General features: G+C 40.5%; 1 protein-coding gene across 1 annotated transcript in view; it reads right to left on the bottom strand.

The window, feature by feature from the left end:
* Positions 1–3,735: 3,735 nt before the first annotated feature.
* The window catches only part of gpr85 (G protein-coupled receptor 85), a 38,734-nt gene continuing 18,903 nt past the window's right edge, over positions 3,736–23,566 (bottom strand). The window contains exon 3 of the transcript XR_013902898.1: positions 3,736–3,898. The gene's annotated coding sequence lies outside the window, so the exon portion shown is untranslated. The remainder of the gene's footprint in view (positions 3,899–23,566) is intronic.

Below are 23,566 nucleotides of genomic sequence, written 5' to 3'. Positions count from 1 at the left end.
CAGCTCTCTGCCGCGACTCTTCACCTGTTCCTTCTGTTTGAATTGACCGAATTTGGCCACAATTGGCCGTGGTCTCGCGGTCCGCGACCGCGCGCACCCCAAGCGATGTACTCTATCGAAGTTGATGTTCTTTACGGTGTCCTCCGGCAGCTTCAGGTGGATTTTGATGAAGCTTTTCACCGTTGCCTCTGCGTCCTCTCCGGCAGTTTCTGGAATACCAGAAAACACAAGATTATCTCTCATGCTACGGGCTTGTAGATCGATAACGGACTCTTTTATTTTTTTATTTTCAATGTTTAGCTGGGTCACGTTATCGGTGAGAGATTTGACCGACTCCCGTAGCGTGGCATTTTCAGCGGCAAGCGATTCCACCTGCTGCTGGCTGAATTCCAGGGATTCTCTCAGAGATTTAAATTCCCGGTGTAAAATCTCCACCAGGGACAGCCTCGCATCGAAACTGGACAATCGCTTGTCGATTGACTCCAGGATGTCTGCGATGTCTTTGCCGGCAGGCGATGTTGTACCGGGGGAGTCTGCCGGGCGACATCTCTTCGATGACGGCGTCTCAATTTTGGCCGGGGAAGATGCACTCTGGGCCTTCTTCATTACTAAATCTTGAAAACAGCGGTCGATGTAATCTTGGAGAGCGTCTAAACTCTCCCCGTTGTCCTCCAGGGTGTTAGAGATGATAAAACAGATGTTGTTAGTTATGACAATTGATTAGTATATTTGGTAATACTGAAGCTTGAAAAACCTTTGTTAAACTCTATGCTACCATTTGCTTTTTTTCCGCCAAAATCTCCGGCGTCTGACGTCACCTACAACATGGGTCGCTTACCTTGTCCGTCACTTCCGTCACTTACCTTTCCAAAGGAGGATCCTGGAGAGACAAATCTCCTATATCTAAAAACTCTCTCTGCCTCTTTCACACTCGCTCGCTCTGTCTAGCTGGCATTACCATCACTCTCAAAACTTTCCCCTCTTCCCAAAAAACCAAATCCCACATGTTGACTTTTTTTTAAATTGGTCGACATGGTACATTTTTCCATCGATAGGAAAGCGGTGACTTTTTTTTCTTTCTTTACTGTTTTCACGCTTTCCTTAGAAAATGCTTAAAAAACACACACACACACACACACACACACACACACACACACACAAAACATGACACAGTATTTAGAAAAAAAGCATGGCTTATATATATTATCATAACTCTGGATCTACTGGCCTGTAATTCAAATTTAAAAACTTTGCAATATTTTCAGTTTTAGCATTTATATTCACTGTTGACTGTAACTACGCTCAAAGTGTTAATGCTATCTTATTTTAATAAACAACACTGTCATATGCAAAACTAGGGTGGCAAGGGATCATTTTAGGGTGGCACTTGCCACCCCATGCCACCCTTCTAGATCCGCCCCTGCATAGAAATTAATCTATTCTGACAATAACACAGTTTGACAGACCTAAAACTCTGTCATTGTTTGGGGCTGCATTTCAGCCTGTAGGGTTGGGGATCTTGTCAAAATTGACAGAATTATGAACTCATCAGCATCTTATTTTGAGCCACAACACAATGCAATGTCATCTGGGAAATCTGATTGACAACAGCTTCATTTTTCAGCATGGCAGTGATCCCAAGCACACTGCCAATGCAGAAAGCACATACCTGGGGCCCGTTCTTCGTACCTCGCTAAGTAGGTTAGCCGGATTAGATTGTTGACGATTTCGCGTGATCCTGGATCAGTCGGTTCCCCGAAGCTCATCCGGGACTTGCTGTCATAGCAACAGAGCCGTAAGCGTAAACCTGCTCGGGAGCAGGTTTACTTTATGTAAACAGGATTAGATCGCGGCCACGCAGGTATGCCCGCGTCATTCATACGAAAGCAACAGCGATATTCCACCACTGTTTCACCATAAATAAATAACATCAATGTAACTAAAGACAATGCAGCACCTGATCCATTTATTGATTTCATACAGGTCATTTCCTAAAAAAGGGAAATGTACTATTAACATTCTATTACATGTATGTGATTATTACAGATTTAATTCATATTTCAGAGTAGCAATTGTAAATTACTTCGTGTAATCAAGATGAGAGACCACGGCTATAAAAGCGAAGGTGGATTTGGGAAGTCTGTCGCAGCCATGTCCTGTCCGTATACGCGAGCCACCCATTGCGGAAGGTGCAAGATTGATAAGGAGAGTCCTCAGAATTCAGCGTATATTGCGGGACAGACAAGATCCTTTAGCTCAGCGCGACAGTGTGCTCATAGAGAGATATCGATTTTCCCGTGAGGGTATTATTTACTTAACCAACTTGTTGACGAGGGGGTGCAGGACCACCACCTGTCTTTTTTTCCTCTGCCCTTTTCTTGGTTGCTGTTATAAACAAACAGATTATTCCAGGGTCTCTTTCCAAGAGACTAAAAGCAATATAAGTGATAAATATTACCATTCTGTAGGATATTCTTATATTTCACTTTTACCTGTTCCCATGTTCTAGTGGGTCCTGTCGTGGCTCTAATGTGAAAGAGGATAAAATATAACATATTATAATATAATGTAATATAATATTGGATAATATAGTGTAATATAATAAATCTACCCTACCGCCTACTGGTGTTGGCCAGAGGGGCCGATGGCGCGATATGGCAGCCTGGCTTCTGTCAGTCTGCCCCAGGGCAGCTGTGGCTACAACTGTAGCTGCCTCCACCAGTGTGTGAATGTGAGAGTGACTGAATAGTGGCATTGTAAAGCGCTTTGGGTGCCTTGAAAAGCGCTATATCAATCCACTCCATTATTATTGTTATTATTAAATTACTTACGAGTTTAATTTGTCAGCAACTTCCTGCCAGCCCTCGCTTCTTGCTTTTGCAGCCTTTGCAGTGTTCCCTTGCGTTCTGATTAAACTCTGAAACTCCTGAAATCCCTCACTCAAGAGTTCTTGCTCTGCTGCCGAAAAATACCGAGCCGAGCGCGCTCCGTCGACATTTTCGCCGACCAATCAGAGGGTTGCCGATCAATGTTTCTACTATCGATGCGTAGCCCCTTTTACGACACCCAGTGATGTCACATTACTGCGTCCAGCTGTACTAATCGTCAACAGCAGGTGTGTTCGGGGAACCGGATTAGCGAGCTCACGGTTAGCGCGATGATTTGATCTTGGATGTGTCATTTGATCTTGGATGTAGTAAGCGACGTACGAAGAACGGGCCCCTGGATAGAGAAACAGAATGAAACACTTTCAGTCATAGATTGGCCTCCCCAAAACCAGGACCTCAACGTTATTGAAGCCGTGTGGGATCATCTTTGACAGAATGGAATAAAAGGCAGCCAAAATCCATAGAAGAATTTTTAATGTTTTTTAAGAAGCCTGGACAACTATTCAGAAATGAGAAGGAAGCTTGTCTAAGAGGGTTCTGGCTGTGTTGAAAAAAAAAAAGGTGGTCCTACCAAATATTGATCTTCAAGCTCTTTTTTTTTTGTCTTATATACAGTATTTCCAAGTATGTTCACACATTTTTCAAAAAAAATCCCTGCACTTACTGTCCAAAACACAAATAACAGTGGCTTGAGATTTTTACACAGTACTGTAAATTATTGATTACTCGGAAGAGGAGCACTTTGGTTTACTAAAGTCTCGATGTAAGGCACAAAAAAGTCAGATTGTCACGGTTTGGCATGGCAGACCGTGGGGATGTGGGGAAGGAGGACCCAGGCGCGGTGCTCTGTGTATAAACAGTGCGTTTATTTACATTGAATAAAACAATAACAGTAAATCCCCGTGCTCTCCCGTGTCGTGTCTTCCCAAAAAGTCCGTGCTCCGTGTTCTCCACTCTCATGTGTCCACACACACCCAGTGCCTGCAGCCCTCCGATGTTCCATGCTTCTCCTGAGGGGAAAATAACAGAGGCAGCCGTCAAGACACTTAATTCCAGTAGGCATACACTCACAGACTTAACTAAGCAGAAGACTAACGTGGAGTCTCATGGAATGATCCAGCGTTGGTGGGAGCTCCAAGACTCTCCTAAGTAGCTCCCCCAACGAGCCCTGATCAGCGGCAGGTGTGTAGCTTCGGGTGTGGCCAGTCCCCTAGCAGGGCCACACCCGCCAGGCCTGAATGCGCCTGTAAACCAGTGTACATACACACCTGCACCCATACACACACACACTCACATCTACAAGCATGGAAAAGAGCAGCAGCAACACCAAAAATACATATAATATCACCAGTCCATGACTGCCCAGGCCTGACACAGATAGTGTTTTATACATTTCCTGCTTAAAGAGCAGTTTTCCTTATACTGAATCACTAGAAGCACCAAAGTGGCTCAGCTGATTAGTATGTCACAGGAAAAACAGAGAAGAGGGTTTTCAACATGTGTTCATTCACATAGGTTATGAACAGTTTGACTTCTTCATTTGCATAGCTCACCAGCCTTTGTTAATAATGACAGTAGATGGAGAGCTTTAAGTTTGACTGTAGGCTCCCGCTGCTCTGCATTACTGTTTCTTTATGTATACTCAGCAAAAGTTGGAAAAATCCTTGTCACATTTTACATCCCCTAATTCTTAGATTTACACAACTCACTTTGTGGCTGATTTACATTAAGTTGCCTTTATTACCCTAAACGCTGCATGTGTGCAATGAGCTGAAAAAGGCAAGAGGGAGGAAATGATGCCTGTGAGGTTCTGCTACGTGCCACACACTGCAGAAGGCTGCATTAAGTTGAACTTGGGGCAAGTACTTTGCTAAACCAGACTGTAGTAGGCAAGCTAACAAATTCTCTCTGAATGTGCAAACCACAACTTAACTCTGAAAGCCCAAAATACTACCATCATAACTAGGGTGTTTAGCTCTGGGAGCAACACGGGTATCGCTGGAAGTTTTCCCAGGCTACAGTATCATGCCGACATTCTGAGCATTTGTAGTGAGCAGAGCTCCAGTATTCCTGGCCTTTCTTGTCACATTGTTGAAGCTCATATATTTTCTAGCAAACAGAAAAGTTCACAGAGGGCACAGGCTGACAGCACTAATTGGTGGATACCAGTTTGTTTGTTCTGGAAACGTCCCTGACAATAGCAGTGTGCTCAAAAGTAGAGGGGGGGGGGGGGGGGAATGGAAAGTAGTAGAGAGTAGTAGGAGTGGTGGACGTGGGCTGAGACAAAAGCATGTGTCACAGTCTTTTCTGTCTGTTGAATGCGATAAGCATGTTTAGGTGGAAGACCTCAGAGGCAGTGGAATTGAGCCTTGATATAAAGAACACAGCTGTTTTCCTTCGCCGTTACATGTTGTGTTGTTTTACATTTGAATAAAAGATGCTGAAGATTAGTCTAGACATGTGATGGACTGATGCTTATATAGCTTTTTTACTCAAGCTGAGCACGTAAAGTGCTTTTGACAATAAGTCTCATTCACGCAATCACACACACATTTATACAATTCTTTTATCTGTGTCTAAGTGCTTTCTAACATTCACACACTCACACTCCAATGGATACATTGGGGCAACTCAGGGTTCAGTATCTTGCCCAAAGATCCTTTGGCAAGCACACTTGAGAACTCAGGGATCGAGCCAGTGACCTTCTGATTGGTACATGATACTGCTCCACCACCTAAACCACAGCCACCTCTTTTTTTGAAATGCAATGAAGCTTGTGCGTCATTCTGCCTTTCAGACTCTCATTCGTGCACCCTGCCTCCTCCCCATCTCTGTCTCACTCTGGTCACTCGAAGCATCATCCAAGCCTCCATCTTCTTCGCCAAACAGCTTAAATTAATTCTGTGTCTCAATAAATCATATTCAGTTCTTCAAATTGATCTCTCCTTATTGAAGTGCATATATGTGCTTAATCATTGGGAGGTATTTAACATTCTTCATTTAGCAAATTGAATAGTTTTGTTTCTGACTTCATGGTAATCTTGGCTAACCTGCTGCCTTCTCTAGGCTTATATAATATATTTAAGAGTAATGGCAGGGTTTTCATTTTTAGCAAGAAAACTGATCTCACCAAGTGTTGAAGTTCTCCTTTGAATCTGTGTGTGTAGTATTCTTTGTCCGTGCCTGCAGTGCTATGCCATCTCACTCACTTCTGGTTTTAGATTTTCTATTTGCTTTAGTGCCGGCCGCTGCCCTGGGGTTGAGGGAGAGGAAATAACTCAGTGCACTCAGGCAGAGTTCAGCAGAACAAAAACCATTTGGGTTAAAGTGACACGGTGAAATTCTGTTGGCTCTGCAGCATTACACCACCACCTAACTACAAAGCTTGCAGCTCGCAGGTTGAAGCCAGCCCCTTTTTTTCTGAAAAGAAACCAAATGAGGAAGAGAGGAAAGAGAGGGAGGGAAGAATTTCCTTAAAAGCTTTGAATCCATTTTTTTCCCTATCCCTTGGCAATGCAGTTCATAGATGGTTCATTGCTAGAAGATCTGAATAATGGGTTTGGACAGCATCTTTTGAGAAAGCACTGGAAGCCATGAGCCCACCAAACTCAATTACCAAATGTTCTGAGGATGTTTTGCATCAGTAATAATAGCATACAGCATGTTTTTCTTTTGTTTTTTAAGCATTCTTCTCTTTCATTCTATGTCTAATATGTGGGTGTGCCCATTTCTAAAAATCTACTTTGATAATATAAACAAGCTCATTGTGCACGTGCAAAGTAAATTGCTTGATCTGATGGTAGCAATAAAATATGTTCATTTCATTTACAGTCGCCTGCCACCTGTTTGATTTGTTCCCTAAGCAGAGGCCAACTCACAAAATAATTCTTGCACCATAGAGAATTCGTCTGATGTTATTCTTTTGTATTTGTATGTGTAGACATGTGCAGGTCCTTTAATGTCATGTCATTTTTGTCTGCAAGCGATATATCTTGCTGTTGTGAACTTCATTCCCCATTGTGAATCATTCTCATTAGGGAACAGCGGTGGTAGATTGATCAGATGAGCCTGAGGACAGTCTGTTTTCTATTCATGAGTAGCATTGAATACAAATGAAATTGTACTGCAAAAATGTACTGTGCTATGGAAAGTTTGATCCACCCTTTGTTTCTTTATATTTTGTCAGGAAACATAAGTGCAGCGATTAATTGAAAGACGTGCAAACATACGTACATATAAGGCACAGAGTTTGTAGAATTCTAAAATATTTGAAAGTCAATATTTGATTGAACTCTCTTAGGTAAGCTTTTTGAAGGACATTCAAAGCTCTCCTTTAGATGCTGGTAGAGCAGGCCGATATGACCAAAAATATTTATCACGATATACATTTGAAAATTTGCGATAACGATATAACTGACGATATAGATGACAAAATACTTTACAACTCTGCAACTTTATTAGTGCAAAAAAAAAAACATCAATGTATTTTCACTTAAACAAGCAGCTTTTTTTATGTGCATCAAAGTTATATAAAAATGTAACAGTGCAAATGCAAATCCTTGCTGACAGTTTAACCAAAAGGCATTTCCAGTGGAAATTGGCCGACATATTCTCAGTATAACCAAGTATAACATCCACAAAACTTAAAAAGAGGTTATACACACACAATACGGTAATATTATGTTGTAGCACAGTACGTATCACTCCGCAAGGCTCCTGCCTACGATAGCCGTAATGCTCCGACAATCCATCAAGCTGTGCGGGTTCGTGGCTTAACAAAGTCGTACTAAAACATTTGACAGATTTTCGAGTGCCATGTACCACATAAAACTGTTTCGAGGTCAGTAAACACAACCAGAATTCATACATAAGGCACACGGGATTATAGGCACACTGTCGATTTTCAGAAAAATCAAAGGATTGATTTTAAGTGTGCAATGTTTTCCAAAAAACACGGTAATAACGACAGACCGCTAACATGCTCTACCAAAAATAGCGCTTTGTTGTGTATCTGACGGACGAGAGCTAAACCAGTTCCACATCACTGAAGTTGCAGCATTTTTACAAACCAATTCTGGTTTATCTGTTTCATTCGACGATCTGCTTTCGCCGCCATGCTTTTTCCGCCATGTGCGTATGAAAACAAAGGCACTGCGTATGCGCATTTTACCCATATTCTATCGCGATATTTCATTTTTCTATCGTTGCCAAACATTATACCGGTATTACCGTGAACGGTATGATATGGCCCAGCCCTAGATGCTGGCTTCCTTTTGTTCTGTTCTCTGTCAAGGTGATCCCACACTGCTTCAGTAATGTTGAGGTTGAGCTATGTGGAATCCAGTCCATGACTGATAGTACTCCAATGTATGTTTTTTCTAAAAAGGTATAATTTTACTTCATTATCCGTTTTTAGGATGTTTTTTGGTAATTTGTTTTTTTTTTTTTTAGTTTTCTTTAGTTTTTTTGTTTATTCTATATTCATCAGTTTTTACATGATCCCAAACACCATTTGCTGTAATGCAGCACCAAACCATGACCACTGTGTTTTACCAGTGGTTGTAGACACTCACTGTTGTACCTCTTTCCTGTTCATTACTGTGCACACTGACATTTGAACTAAAAATATGGATTAATCACTTGATATGAACTGTTGCTATTTAGTCCAATTCTTATGTAATTTCACACACCTCAGCCTTTTCTCCTCGTTGTCCTTCCTTAGGAATGCCGTCTTAACAGCCACCCTTCCAATGAGGCCATTTCAAGAATTAACTAAAGAGCCCGATGTATCTCTACTGTGTCAGGTCTTTTTACTTTTTCCATGACTTTTAAATACTTTTCATCTGCTGTAGACTTGCACTTTTTTTAAGAGGACACACCGCACACCATGCTGCGATATGCCAAAGTTTAGGTTAATTGGTCTCACTTTGTTGGTGCGAAAATATGTAAAGTTACAAGGAAAGTATTGAAAATTAGTAAAAAGAAAAAGAAAATAAAAAAACTTTAAAAAGACATTAAGAAAACCTGGAGAACTATTGCTCAGGACTTTTAGATAGTATTATGGAGGTTTTGTGAATCTGAATTAAACAGTGTATATCTACAAGTTCCATCAATTTGAAATTTAGGCTTTGGTTTTGTCAGCGCTTTAACATTGGATCCATTGCCTGCATAAGTCTGTTTTTTGGCATTCATAGTCCTGGTGATGATATTAGCAAAGAAGACTGTCAATAGGGATGTCACTGTTGCACAAATCTAGCTGGCAAGCTATGTAAATATATTACAAAAAGAAACAATAAATGGCAACAAGTGTGGGCAACATTGGCACAGTTGTTAAGAACATTGCTATAGCCATATAGTCTGGTGTTCCAGAGCTACTAATGCAGCTTATGTGTCAAATGAAAATGGATGTGGCAGGACAAATGCATCACTCACTGCTGAATGCTTTGGGCAAAACATATTAGCCCCCTTCCAAACAGTAAATTAGCTAGCGTGAACATAATATAAGGCTGAATGAATTAAGTAAAATGAACACAAATCATCACAATTTGTTTCCACGGAGACATTAAAAATCGATCTTATGGACACATTGTTTTGTATTTTATCCATTTTATGTTACAAACTGAAACTGATGATCAAGTCTTGGATGCATCCCCTAAAATGTTCAAAGGTGCTTAAAATGAATTATATTAAGGCCCCCAGGACCTAGACTTGCATTTGAACCCCTCAGTTGGAGTTCAAATGGCACAGCTGGTTCAGTTATTCTCATAGTTCGCACTTCAGTACTTCTTCGTGTTTGCCTCTGCTGGTTTGTAGGATCCTACTTCAAGAAAGAGTGATATTTTTTTGGGGAAAACAAACCACTGCCTTAAGGTCTTGTAAAGAATCTTTGAGGTTATGCAGCTGAAAATTTAAAGTTACTCCTGACCTACTTTGAAGTTTTCTTACCTGTTTGCAGTGTGCTTTTTAACTGGATCTTATGGTGAATCACAGCAGTTATGGTAAATGGGACTGACAATGTTCGGAAGCATTGTTCTGGATATAATTATGTTGATGATTTATGTGTCAGACACACGAGACTCACAAAGACTCACGCAGCGGCACAAACAAACACATATATACGATACCTGAGGGAGATGTGGGCGGGGACAAAGAATTACTTTGTGACAATTTATCCGTGAATAACATTACAATCTGGCTCCACCTGTCACAGCGCAGGAACAGCGAAGCATTACCTCCCACCGGGCTCTGGGGAGAAGGACCTACAGCAGATGGATGGGCTGATACAGGAGAGATCTGGTTCATAGGATGGGTTTCTATATGCGGGCTGTGAATATAGGTCAGTAACAAATTTACAGTCTTTGATAATGTTGAGCTTTTTAACCAAGTGCTCCAAATTATGACTCCCACTCTCCAATCATGATCACTTTGTTGCCAAGGTGATGAATCTGAAAAAAAGATTGATTTTTTTTTAAAGGAGGGGGGAAAACCACTAGTGAATCATTTTCATCTCAATAGATAAAAAAGGAAAGAAATGACTTTTGATCGCATTTGTGGTGGAAAGTGCAAGAAAGACATAATGTTGTAAAATGAAATCAAATAAACAACCTTCTAGTTTCACCTTTCTTCTTCTCCATCTCTAAGTGCTTTGGGGAATGAGATATGACATGAATTGTAGTTTTTGGCAACATTTCGAAGTAGTGACACTATAAATCTCAGCCCTCAACCCTGCTGCGTGCTGCAGGAGGAGGTTGTTTTGCAGGCTACTCTGGCTGTGGCGCTGGACTTGTTTGTGCCGTGCTGTGTGATGTGCTCAACAACAGAAAAAGCAGACAGAGATGATGATGAGGAGGGGGCTGGGGTGACAGAGTGGAGGGATGAAGAGTAAGGGGGGCATGGAGGGACAGCAAAAGAGAGAGAGGGAGGCAGAGGGGACTGTGCTGCAGTGTTCTTCTGGCTGCTTTCCAAGGGCAGTGTTGCTTCCAGTGAACAAACAAAATACCGGCCTCAGCTAAAAAGAACGTTTCCCCTTCAGAGTGAGCGAGCCTTCAGAGAGGCCATGGGAGAGAAGGAGAATGAAAAAAAAAAGAGTACATGCTTGGGGAGTGTTCTCTCACTGTGCAATGACCCTCGACCTGCAAGAATCCACCAGAAGCCGAGTGTGGCATTAATAACACGTAGGTCAGGTTCTGCTCTCCTGTTTTTGAGCTCCTCTTGGGTTTCCATCCATCGCACCTTTGCACCTTTCATCCTTGCTTTGTCACACCGTCCCCCGTCCTGCTTGCACCCTTGTATCAGGCCAAGATGACCAGAAGCATGTTAGTTTATCTTGCATGACAAACAGCACAACACCTCTTTTTCATTTTATTACTTCACATTTCATTCCTCTTCCACTCTCTCGGTCTCTTTTTATATTATTCTTATCTCAGTTTGTTTCTTTATTTTATTCCCCATCCGACACAAATACAGCGCTTCGAAAATGAACTACCGCCGCCGCTGATGGACATTAATAATTTACATGGCAGCCAATGCGGCAGGAGAATGGAAATTAAACATAGGTTTGAGCTTGGAAGCTGGCAGGAAGCCAGCTGTGCACAGCCTGACTAGTGTGGTCCAGTGGAAAAATTAGCACAATAGCAACACTCATGCATAAACACACAGCTTTGCTTTGAAAAAAAAATCATCACTAACAGTAGAATATATTGCAATTTAAGCCCCACGGGTATGTGTGAGAGATGCTCACAGTGTCTGCTTTCTCCATTGGTGATTATCTTCAATGAGGTTGCTACAGTCTGGAGACAACTGTGCATAACATATTTCCAAGCTTGCGTGGAAAGCAAACAATGGCCAGCTGCATCTCTGTGCATGCATTTTGCAGGCTTATATGAGCCCATCAAAGCCACGCCCACACGTGTTTCCATCTCTCCTCATTACACATTTTTCATTCCAACCTCACATGTGCGGTGTCGGAAATCCTGCGATGAAGTCAGCTGTAGTTTTGGCACCATCAGCAAAACAAAGCCAAAACCCAAATCCCTCCAGAAGGTGAAGGAGAACTTATTTGCCACCCTTGTCTAGTTTCACTTTACCATCAGCCCGGGCTGAGAGTCAAGTCAATATTTTCGCCCCACCGCCAAAGGAAAATAAACACGCCAGTTTCAAGGTATTATCAAACACAACACGGAGGTAATTTGTCAGAATCGAATCACCAGATGGCGTTCACTGCGAACGTGTTGATCAGAGTTAAATTGAGCCCGGTAAATGTTTGTAGCAGGCTGCCACCGCAGGAAGGGCTAAATTAATCACAAGTAGGGAATTCACACCTCCCGAGTATGTCAACCACTTCCTGTCTTTAGACAAATACGCAGAAAGACAGACAGACAGCCCTGCCACCCTCCGGCTGGGTATGACACGTTATGCAAATTGACATTTCTGTGTATATAATAGACCTGATGATGAAATACTAATGGTATTTTTGAGCTGCCGTCGCTCCTTTTGACATGCTTGGAGTAGACAGTGCAGAACCTGTGACCTCCATGTGTGAAGAATGATATTTAGAAGGACAGTCTCCCCTCAGAGAATAATATGTTTATAACCTGGATAGAGAAGAATTTGCTGGAAGCTTTTCTTGAACTTGTGGCACTCCAGCACTATTAGACTTCCTTGGCATAAACTGACCAAGGGAATTCATTTTTAAGATGATATAATTCTGATCACAGATAAATTTCACCTTCACTTGGGTCGCTGGAGTAGTTCATTACTCTTGACAAGTGTCTCTCTTCTTAAAAACATTCAGCACAGGCGATTTAAGTCAGGGATATAGATCTCATACTGTTACCACAGCCACTCCTGATCTGAATATATATAACCGACGGGTATTCTCCTGACAATGCAGCTTAACAAACTCGCTAACCCTTTCCATACATCAAAGCCCGAACGTAATTACACCCTCACATCCTCTGGGATTCATGATAAGATGCTCATCATAATGTTTGGAAACCTCTTTCTATGACACACTACATTGCAATAACAACATAAAGGTGAAAAAGCACTTCAACTTTAGTTTTTCTCTCATTTTCTTCATTTCATATTCCATACTGCAGAACATTGACTCCAGACTATGGATAGAGATGCTTTCAGTATATTTTAGAAGTAGAGGTTTTTATTTCTATAGTAAGCATTCAAAGGGTGTTGTGTTTAAATGTACAACTTTTATTTTCTTTTTGTCAAACAACACTGTACTGTAATAATAATTAGATATAGTATACAAATGAGCAAAACTGCCCTTTGTCATGTTTCCTGAGTTTGGTTAACTTATTGGCCTTTTTTGGTCACTTTCTCCCCCTTTTTTGAGCAAATGGTATTTCTTGGACCGCACACAGTACATGCAAAAAATAATGCTCTGAATTTATGCTAAATGTTCAAGTTTACTTACTTATATTGAGTTGTCTGTACTTTTTTATAAGCATTCTGATTGTGATTCGGTCGTGCATGCTCGGTTTTTTTCAAGTGCAAAGTGCTTCTACAGTGCCAGAACCGAAGGCTGCTGAGACTGTTAATGTGGACATGACATGATATGACATGACAGCTGTGTTTAGATTTTGAGTTTTGGAGAAACATTATTCACATATAGACCTTAAGAAAGAGAAACGTGACAAAGTAGAGCTCTTTTACTTTATATTACTAAAAACTTATCAAATAATACAATGCACATTAAATTGTAATATAGCTTTTGTTTCAACTAGATGACCTTATGATTACATATATTTTATTACACAACTTTATATTCCAGCCAATTGATTTTTTTTACTGACTAAATAAAAGACTAAAAAGGTTATCTTTTTCTTAAAATGACTTCAAAAGTAAACTTTTGTATATACTATATTCATTAAGCATAAAGTGAAAAAGCTTTGGTTAAATTTGGATGATTGTGGCTTATAGCTCATGAAAATCAGGAATCCGGTGACTTAATAGACTTTTCATGAAATAAATGTCCAACTTCTGAAATCTATGTACATTTGTACACTCGATACTTGATTTGGGCTTCTTTACAACAAAATTACTGCATCATTGCTGTGTGGCATCAGTTTGTGGCACTATTGAGGTATTTTTGAAGCCCAAGTTTCTTTGATAGCCGCCTTCAGCCTGTCTGGATTTTTTGGATGGTTGTTTCTCAGCTTCCTCTTGGCAATACCCCACAGATTCTTTGTGGGGTTTAGGTCAGGCGAGTTGGCTGGAAAATTAATCACTGTAATAAATATACTGCATACAGCAAATGCTTTGGTAGTGGTTTTGGCACTGAGGGATGGTGCCAAGTTCTGCTGGACAAGGAACCTGGCATCTCCACCAAGGCTGTCAGTGGATACAAGTATGAAATTATCTGAAGGATAGATAGCTGCATTCATTTTTGATGATAAAAAAATACTAGAAACGGCACACCATATCATCCATAAACAAGTTTTTACTCAAATTTTACCACCATCAAGCCTTGGTTTATAGATTATGCAGAGTCCTGACACTGGACAACAAATTTAAATAGCATTTTCAGAGCTACTTTGTAGCTAACATCCTGGAGTCTGAGACAATGTTTGGGTGGCATGTGTGACATGAGTGGGCACAGGCTAGTGCAAAGGTGCAGTCGACGTCTCCCCACACAAATGTGTGTGTAAAAGCCAAATGGTCTTTCTCTCACACTCTCTTTCTTCCCTGCTTGTTTTAAGAGCGGTGATACATTTTTACATAAGGAGCTGCAACCTGACAAGTTGAAACGGCCTCAGGCTACATGTTAAAGAAGGCAGTAATTCATATATTAGATCTGAACAGGGGCATAAATAGAAAAGGGTGCAGGTGTGAATAAATAAAGCCAAATAAATGTATTTGCCTCTCATGTAAAAGTGAGAAAATAGCGGCAGGCAGTCAGTTGAAGATTATTTACAGACATTCATGTTTTTAGAATGAATTTGCTTTTTTAAACAAAAGAAACATCACAAACGACGCTCATTAATTTGTTTTGCTTGCAGTACGTGTATTCATGTTGAAGGTTGCTAAAGCAGCTAAAGTAGTGCAACGCCTATATGACTCATTCTATATGGAAAATATAGCGCCACCTGCAAGTGTTGTGTTGAGTGCGCATAAAGAGTGAATATTTCATAAGATTTAAATGGCTCTCTCGCCTCCGTTTTAATTGAGTTGCATCAGACTCAAAGCAAAGCATGCAATAGGAAAATCTATTAGAATTCAATTCCACGTTATGAGAGAGTCTATTAAAGTTAACAAGGACTCATAACCTTCATGCTTTCTTAGGCTGGATGGCTTATTGTTTAGCACTCTCAGTGATGCCAGCCCCATTCTGTCTCTCCTCAGGTCTTTGGCCTCCGTTGTCAGTTGTGTAGAAAATAACACGAGCTTGGCTTCAATTCATAATTCATTTTGGGCAAAACAGGTGTCTGGCCTCATGTGCACCCCCTCCTCGCACAATGTGGCGGCCGCTGCCTGCAGGCAGAGTCACAGCACTTCCATCATCTCTCTCACACGAGCACAAACACATGTTCCAGCACATGCATTTGCACCCAAATTGAGATGACTGCCAGCGTGCACGCTCACGGTGCGCACATATGCAGTGCACGCATGCATGACATATCTACAAAACAATATATTTATCCATTTGGCACTGGGCCAGATTTTTCTGGCAACAAAGGTCATTCCAACAGATAAACACATTTTAATTACCTGAGCTCCTGTTGCATGGGAAATAAGTGTACGCAGTTATAGTCAAAGAAAGTTATATATTCAGCTAGAATTATGCTAAGATTTGACTGGGAATAATCCCCCAGAGCATGCAGTCTGAATTTATGTCTCTTTTGGCTTCAGACTAATATATAAAAGTGTGTCATAGCATACAATACCACATGTCATGTAGCAAGTTCAACCAGACATGCTGTCAAGCATATTTTTATGAGACTGTAAATAAGAGACAGGCCGAGTACATCTCCATCTCCATCCATTATTCATTACCAGATGTTGTTTTATATTAGTTTCCAGGTATCTGCAAGGATTCTGTGGAGACCGCAACATCCTTGTGTTTTTTTGTTTTTTGAGCCATTTACTCTGTTTCTCAGTGATGGCGCACAACTGGCTTGGAGCATATTATATATAAGCTGCCAGACTCACCATCAAGAACTGACTTGTTTGAGCAATTTATGATTTTCAGCATCAGTAGCGTGACATCGGGGGCGTTTCTACAATCCTCTTGATCTGTTTGTCCTTTTGTGGAAAACAGAGATCAAAGTGAAATGTGGAGCTGTGCGCTTTTGCCACATTGCCGGGATTATGGAGTTCTGAGGAGAAGCATCCTGACAATATGAAAATGGCATGCTACCATAATGTTTTACACATTTTCTTACACTTTGAATTTAATTCAATTCAATTTTTTGCATAGTGACAATTCAAAAAATAAGTCATCTAAGGGCACTTAAAATTATATGTCAGAAATTTTTCAGTAGTTTGAGTAATGAGGATGGCTGGTGGTATGTGTATATTTGTGTGTGTGTGTGTGTGTGTGTGTGTGTGTGTGTGTGTGTGTGTGTGTGTGTGTGTGTGTGTGTGTGTGTGTGTGTGTGTGTGTGTGTGCGTGCGTGATGGGGGGCGTATGATGCCAATTGTGAACACAGAAGACCTAGAAAAACAAATCTGCTAGTGACAAAGAGTGTTATTCCAGGCAAGCTCCTCCAAATCCATTTGAACGCCCACTCAGACACCTACGGACTGGCTCATCCATAGCCAGATCAGGTCCCAGCTCAATCCATTACCTGCTGCGTGGAATGGATGGTGGCAGATTCCCTTGCTGAGGCCGCCATTATCAAAGAGAAATGGCAGAGAGAGGGAGGGAGAGATGGAGGGATAAACAAAAGCGCGGCTTGGGTATAAGTGATAACAGCAGGAGAAACCGTGGGATGGAGGGCAGAAAGCTTTATCCTCTCAGAAAATAAAAAAATATCTTATTGTTCCTTTCATGGTAAAGCTGAAGATACCATCATACCGTTAAAGTGTTGGTGACACAAAAGCTTTCTATAGCATTTATAAACCTACCGGGCACAGGGAGTACTAAGGTTGCTGAAGGCTATCCAGGCTGTCATCTGCACCAGCACAGGCCAGTTATAGTTTGCTATTAATAAGCCAGACTGTAATTTTTTATAAGGAGCCTTGGGCAATATTTCTCCAGGCTTTCTTGAGGTCTTTCAAAGTTTTTCTTTGGACATTTGCTGCTTTTTCACTCAATGTTAGTTCAGTTCTTGTACCTGACCATTTTCAGAGAATAAAAATGTTGTTTGTTACACTACTTATCGCTGACCTATGAATTTTTCCAGGATGAAAAGGGGACCCAACTCAAAGCTAAAGCAGTGTGGGATCATCTTGTCAGAGTATAGAACAGAATGCAGCAAATATCCAAAGAAGAGCTTTGAATGTCCCTCAAGAAGTCTGGAGAACTCTTCCTGAGGACTACTTAAAGAAATTATAAGAAGAGAATCCAATTTAAAGAGAGTTCAGACTGTGTTGAAGAGTAAAGGTGGTCAAATCCCAAATACTGGCTTTCAGCCCTGTTAAAATTGTACAAACTCTGTCTTTGCCTTTATACTGTATTTCCATGTATTTCTGCATGTTTTAGCATATCATTGCATCGTTTATCGTGGGAGTTACGTTCTAAAAATAGCCAGCGATAGGTGAAATCTTCAAAGTAGCCAGCTTTATTTTTTTTTACAATTATTATAGGTGTTTTAAGGCTGTAAAACCCCTCACTACACACTTTATACACTTTTGTCAGACAGGCATGAACGTTTTCACACTTTTCTCTCTTGTTTGAACAATCTCAAAGTTCAAACCCTCATAGAGATTATCCCAAAGGGGTGCATTTTGGTAGACTGTTCCTGTAAGAGATGGAAATTGACTTTTTATTGTTCTTGGAGGTGCTATGAATAATGCAAGGAGGACAATCTATGGAATGAGAGTGATGTAATCATAAATTAATAGATGCTGGAAATAAGGGGAAAATTGGAATTATAGTGGAGAATGGAAAAGAAATACAACAAGCTCAAAATCCCTTTTTGTTTAAGATAAGACGTTATGTTTTTCTTTCTTTTTGTCAAAAGTGTACACATTTATATTTTTACTGACAAGAAATACAAAGAATCATGAATTATAAATAACACACTGAACAGTTTAACCACATTGTCACTGTACATCTTGTGCACCATATTACAGTACTGAAAATCATTAGAAACAATTCTTTGTATGCTTATCCTGACCACAAGCTGCTGTGGTTTCATCATTGCTCTTTGCTCATTGAACACAGTGAACCACTTTCCCAGACATGATAAAGCAAACTCCCACACAGCTGCACTGACAGGGAGAAGCTCTCGTATTATCTGTTCCCTTGCGATGCTCCATTTTACTCTGTTTGGCCAACTGTCTCTAAAACTTCTGCTGAGCAAAGTGGATCAAGCAAAGGGAATAAGTTACCTGGATTTTGAAAAGTAGCTACCAGACCTAGGAGCGTCATATCCCCACTTGACTTGGTCGCACAGGGTCACCTGCCCATTTTTTCAGGGACTTTTTAAAGTATGATATAAATGGGCACGCTGGCTTGAATCCAACACTTTCTTTCTGCACGGCAGGAGCAGGGGAAGTCTTCTCTCTCCCTTTCTCTCTCTCTCTGCCTCTCTTATAGTCGTTCATCCTCTGTCTTTTTCTCCGAGCCCTCCAATCCCTTCCTCTTGACTGCTCACGTCGCATGGGATTATGGACACATTCACCACTGGATGTTTTTGGCGCAGAAAGACACTTGGAGTGGCTGAAGAAAAATACTCGTACTTTAACAGATTTGAATGTTTCGTCTGCATTTTTTTTTTTTGTCATAGAGCTTGATTATGGATTACCCATGAACAATTACATTGCGAGACATGATTATAACAGCAAGAAATAGAGCACAAAATCCATGTGTTGTGGGTTCAACAGACTCTAGTACTGCAATAAATAATGCAAAGGAGTGCTTGAGTAAGTAAAACAGCTAAATACTGTAACTGCTAGAATTAATGTACCGCTGGTGTTCTTCCATAGAAAGAATTAGCTTTAGACCTAGACATAGAAAGATAAAGTTGCAATGACTGTAAACGTTTTTTGTTGTTGTCTTTAAAAAAAAAAAAAAAGCTTAAATACTGCACTGTATGAAAAATTCTCTTATTTTCGATTTGAAATAACACTACAACCACATCAAGCTACCTTAATTGGCAGGTTGGCACTTTGTAGAATCTGTGGAAGGTTGGAGAAAGTTGGTAAAAAGAATAAAAAGAATAGTTTTGAGTCTGAGCTGAGGCCCCTTGCTCTCTGTTTTTTTCTCAAAGAAATGTGTTTTATAGAAAAAATCTGTCTTCAAACACTTCTTCCCAAAACTCCCAAGATAAATTTCTTTAACGGGGCTCCTCATAATACAGCGAAGGCGTTGTCAGTTTTAAATCTATTTGACAGTGTAATAAAGACATAATCTAGCATTCCCATGCAAATATACTACAACACAAAACAACACTAGTAGCATTTGATTTTGGGACAAGCTTGTGGTTTTCAAGCTTGTGCTGGTAATGTATATCTGTAATTATGTAAATGTAAGTACTTCAATAGAGTAACCACAGTAATGGATTAAAAAAAAGAAGAAGAAGATAAATGGCATTTTTGGCCTGCCAGCAAAAGAAACTGAAATTAATAGAATAATGAGGCTGGAAGGGGGTAGCAGACAGGGGTATATTAATAGTGTCCTAATTAGCCTTATGCGTTGAATGTTTCATATTAGTGTATAACTATATGAACCGAGAATACCCAAAACTCTTCATCAGCAGTCCTTAAAAAAAATTCTTGATGTGCACTTTTTTTTTTATAGGAGAGAGAGAGTTTCCTTCCCTTTCTTACCCTTTTTTTTACTCCATCTAAAAAGCTCTCCCCATAATGACGCTCGGCTTTGTCATTGATTGGCTTGGAGCACATAATTAGCTTACATCTCATCATTGCCACAATGACTTATTTACCCTGAAATAACAAGACGAAACAGAAATGTCTTATTAAGTTCAACAGCCCGGAGAGATTGAGGGCTTTTATTTATGTCTTTAATAATTTAACACAATAGTGGTACATATATGAATAAAGGGCTTACACTAGATTACATGAAGTACTAAAGATGTCTCTAGTAACTGTCTCTGGTAATTGTTTGTGTGCAGACCAACGTGGATGTGATGCAGTTCCACATGTAAGGATATTAAATACTGCAAACTCCAGACACATAAAAAATACTTCTAAATTGGTTTTTGGCTGGCGAATAAAGTTATCAGACCTGAATATGTGCTGTCAAAGGCGAAAAAGCCAAGGCCAAGCCCTGAGCTTGTACAGGCCAATTCAATTACTCCAGGCCATTGTCTAATGGAGAATGAACTAACCAGGCGAGGGGTTACTTTGGGATGACTCTGCTGACTACTGCCTCTTGTCTACATGATCTAATTTACTAAGACACACCGGTATTGATTGGCTTCTGCATGCCAAGAGAGAAAAACCTTCTTAGATGCACTTTTGCAGTTTGCCATCAGGCAGAGGGTGCATAACATTGCTAAAGGAGGCCGTGCGTAAACCTTCATAGACATGCACACGTATGAGTAGAAGCTGTTGGAGTCCAAGGTAATTTTCTTATCGCTGTAAGCCATGACAACCAAATTGGCTGGGGTTGCAGCTGCATGGGTCAACAGGCACAATCAATGGGCTCAGCAATGAGAAAAGTGAGGGGCGTGGGGATATGTGTGCATCTCTATAACTATGACTTCTCTTACCTGTGGCTGAATAAGAGGGCCAAAGGGCTATCACTGGGCACAATCGGTATTAACACCTTGCTTTCACCATATCTGTATTTTCCTTACGGTCTCTCTCTCTTGCTCCTCCTCGCCACCAGCTCAAAGCTGTGGATACAACAGTCTTATCTAGTGCTGCCTTGCTGTCAGTGAGTGCGGTCTATTTCGGGTTTTATCTCGAGCAGGGGCTGGGCCTGAGCCGTAGGTCTGAAGCCGAGCCAGTGCTCCTGGAGATAAGGCAGACAGGGACGCTGTAACCTGTGTGTCTGCGGTCAGGGTGGGAATGGATGGAGCCAGCTCCACAGTCTAACAGCTTCCTCTTTGCACTCAATGGATTGGATTAGGATCACACAGCTCTGAAGGCAAACTTACAAGTCTCTCTTAAAGGCAGAGCTGGTTTGGAAAGGCCACAAGAAGGGTTTTGTGGTGGTATAGTCTACCACAACACACTCTCGCCAGGGTTTTAATGGCATCACAGATACGGATACCAGTTTAACTGTAAGCAGAATGAAGTAAGTTGTTAATACTTAAATAACTGTGTATGCTTATGTAAAAATACCCAATGTTTCAAAGTATATATAAAAAGAAGAGTGGTGGGTTTAAAAAAATTAAACCAACCAAATGACAAACAAATAAAGAACTGCTTAGATATTTCCACTTACATGTGACTACTAAACCATAAAGTAAAACACAACAAGCTAAAATTGCACAAATCACCCAGGAGAGAAACAGGCTTAAATTGTTCCTCATTTCAGAAACAAGTACTGACTGATTTGTGTTTGGGCAATGGGTGCTACTTCCAATATTCATGTCATGTTATTATCTAATAAAACACATGTTGTTAAACCCATAACAGACTTTTAATAATGACACAACTGCCAGTGCCAATTTTGAGTATGTGTGATTATATTTTGTGCTCTCCAGTGCATCTGAAAGTGCAGAACATGACTCGTATTGCTAAGAGGTTTGCTAAGTTTAATGTGAAAAGATTGATCTTTTAGTTGTTTTGAGTAGATTCAGGGAAAGTCATTCTAAAAGCATGTCTTTACACTTGTCAGCCAACTTGGCAATGCTTTAGAGCACTTATTTGTGGAGTTATTTTGAAGCTCTTATTTAAAAGAAAAAGTAGAGCCTCATTAATATTAACAACCAATCTGATGTTTTTAAAAAGAAAAAGAAAGAAAAGCTAAAGGCCTGGGAACTTTGTGTAAGTCTTATTAATATCGAGTCCCTGAGAGGTCAAACATGCTGCAAAAAATACAAATTGAAAACTTGTGCAAAAGCACACAAAACACAATGCAAGTTCAATAAAACACATCAGAAATAGAAAAAAAAATGCAGCAAAAGCTCATAATTTTTTATCAAATTAAAAACCTCACAAAACACGCTGGAAGTGATTCTGGGGAGAAATGAAAGTGACAGAACAGCTGCCGAAGTGAGAGGCTAACAATAAACAGCTAATGGCCAACATGTATCTAGAGTATTACATGAATCATCCATTGTTTTGTGTGCCTTTTTTTGCTGTTGTTTTCATAAGTTTCAGTGCATTTGAAATCTCAAGTTGTGCCTTTACTGTGCATCTAATTACCCAGTAGTGACCCGCCAGCTTTATTGACTGCTCAATCCAAAATCTTACCATGATCACCAGAGGAGAAAGAAACAGCCATAACCTGTAAGCTTTGATGATCAGCATCAGTTTTCATCAGTAAAATTCTAACACTAGCCTTCCCATCCCAAATCACCCATCGTCTTTCTGTGTAGGGCTCCGAGCCTATGGCGCTAGAGCACCAAACAAGAATTAAGAAAGATCGAGTCAAAAGAAAAAAGTCAGGCTGCTCAGCCTGCCACAGCTTATAGATTGCACAGTACAATGCGGTGAGACTACAGATGTGAATATGTCTGTCTTAGGAGTGGTGGGCTTGAGCAGGGTGACAGAGAAAAAGACAGATGATGAGAGAAACCAGATGAGACTACTCAGAAATGCTTCCAGTGATCAGCACACTACCTCAGCCTGACAGAATCATTTTCAAAACCAATGTGTCCCAATATGGCAATGTGCACTATCAGCCGCTGCCTGTTTGAGGATCAACCCTGCCCTTCTAATAAAGCCCTCCCAGAGACTTTTAGGAATCACACATTCACTTTAAACACCGCTCTCCTTTTCTTTGATTACTCTGTCCCGTGACCAAACTGCCACAAACATAATTTAGTTCTGCTCCACACCGTGTTCGGGAAGCCAGTGTTATCACTTCTTGAGCCAACATGACATCTCCCTTTGTTCATGCTCCGTGATTGCATTATTCACAGTACCTTGGAGAATGTTTTGGAGAATTGGTAGTGTTATTTTGGTCCGGATGACTCAATTATGCATGAGGCTTTATTTTCAGTGTTTGCTCCATGGGTTCGAGTAAGGACAGGCTGTTAGAATCAGAAAGCATGTGAACTACTGACAGAACTGATGCCTCATTAAACCACTCCAGTGTTTCCAGACAGATATCAATCGGAAGCAAATAAGCTCACTTTCATACTCTTAATCACTAGATAAGTCTTACAAACACCACTGGAAACCAGCTTTACTATGCATCACAGCCAATATGGATCCAGCAGAAACCAAATCTGCACATGATGATGGAAAGAAAATGGACAGTTAAAAGTTACTCCCCCACAAATCTATTAATGGCTCACTACTCGACAGCACTCATTTAATGTTATTTTTTGTTATTTTTCCCAGAAAAGGTTTCACTTCAGTGACAATAGCAAAGTAAAGTAATTTAGCTGTGAACAGCCTGTCAATGTTGTTGT

The sequence above is a fragment of the Astatotilapia calliptera genome, chromosome 17 (assembly GCF_964374335.1).
Source record: "Astatotilapia calliptera chromosome 17, fAstCal68.1, whole genome shotgun sequence".
Classification (NCBI taxonomy): Eukaryota; Metazoa; Chordata; class Actinopteri; order Cichliformes; family Cichlidae; genus Astatotilapia; species Astatotilapia calliptera.
Note: the sequence above shows the minus strand (reverse complement) of the source record. Positions and strands in the feature narration are given on the sequence as shown.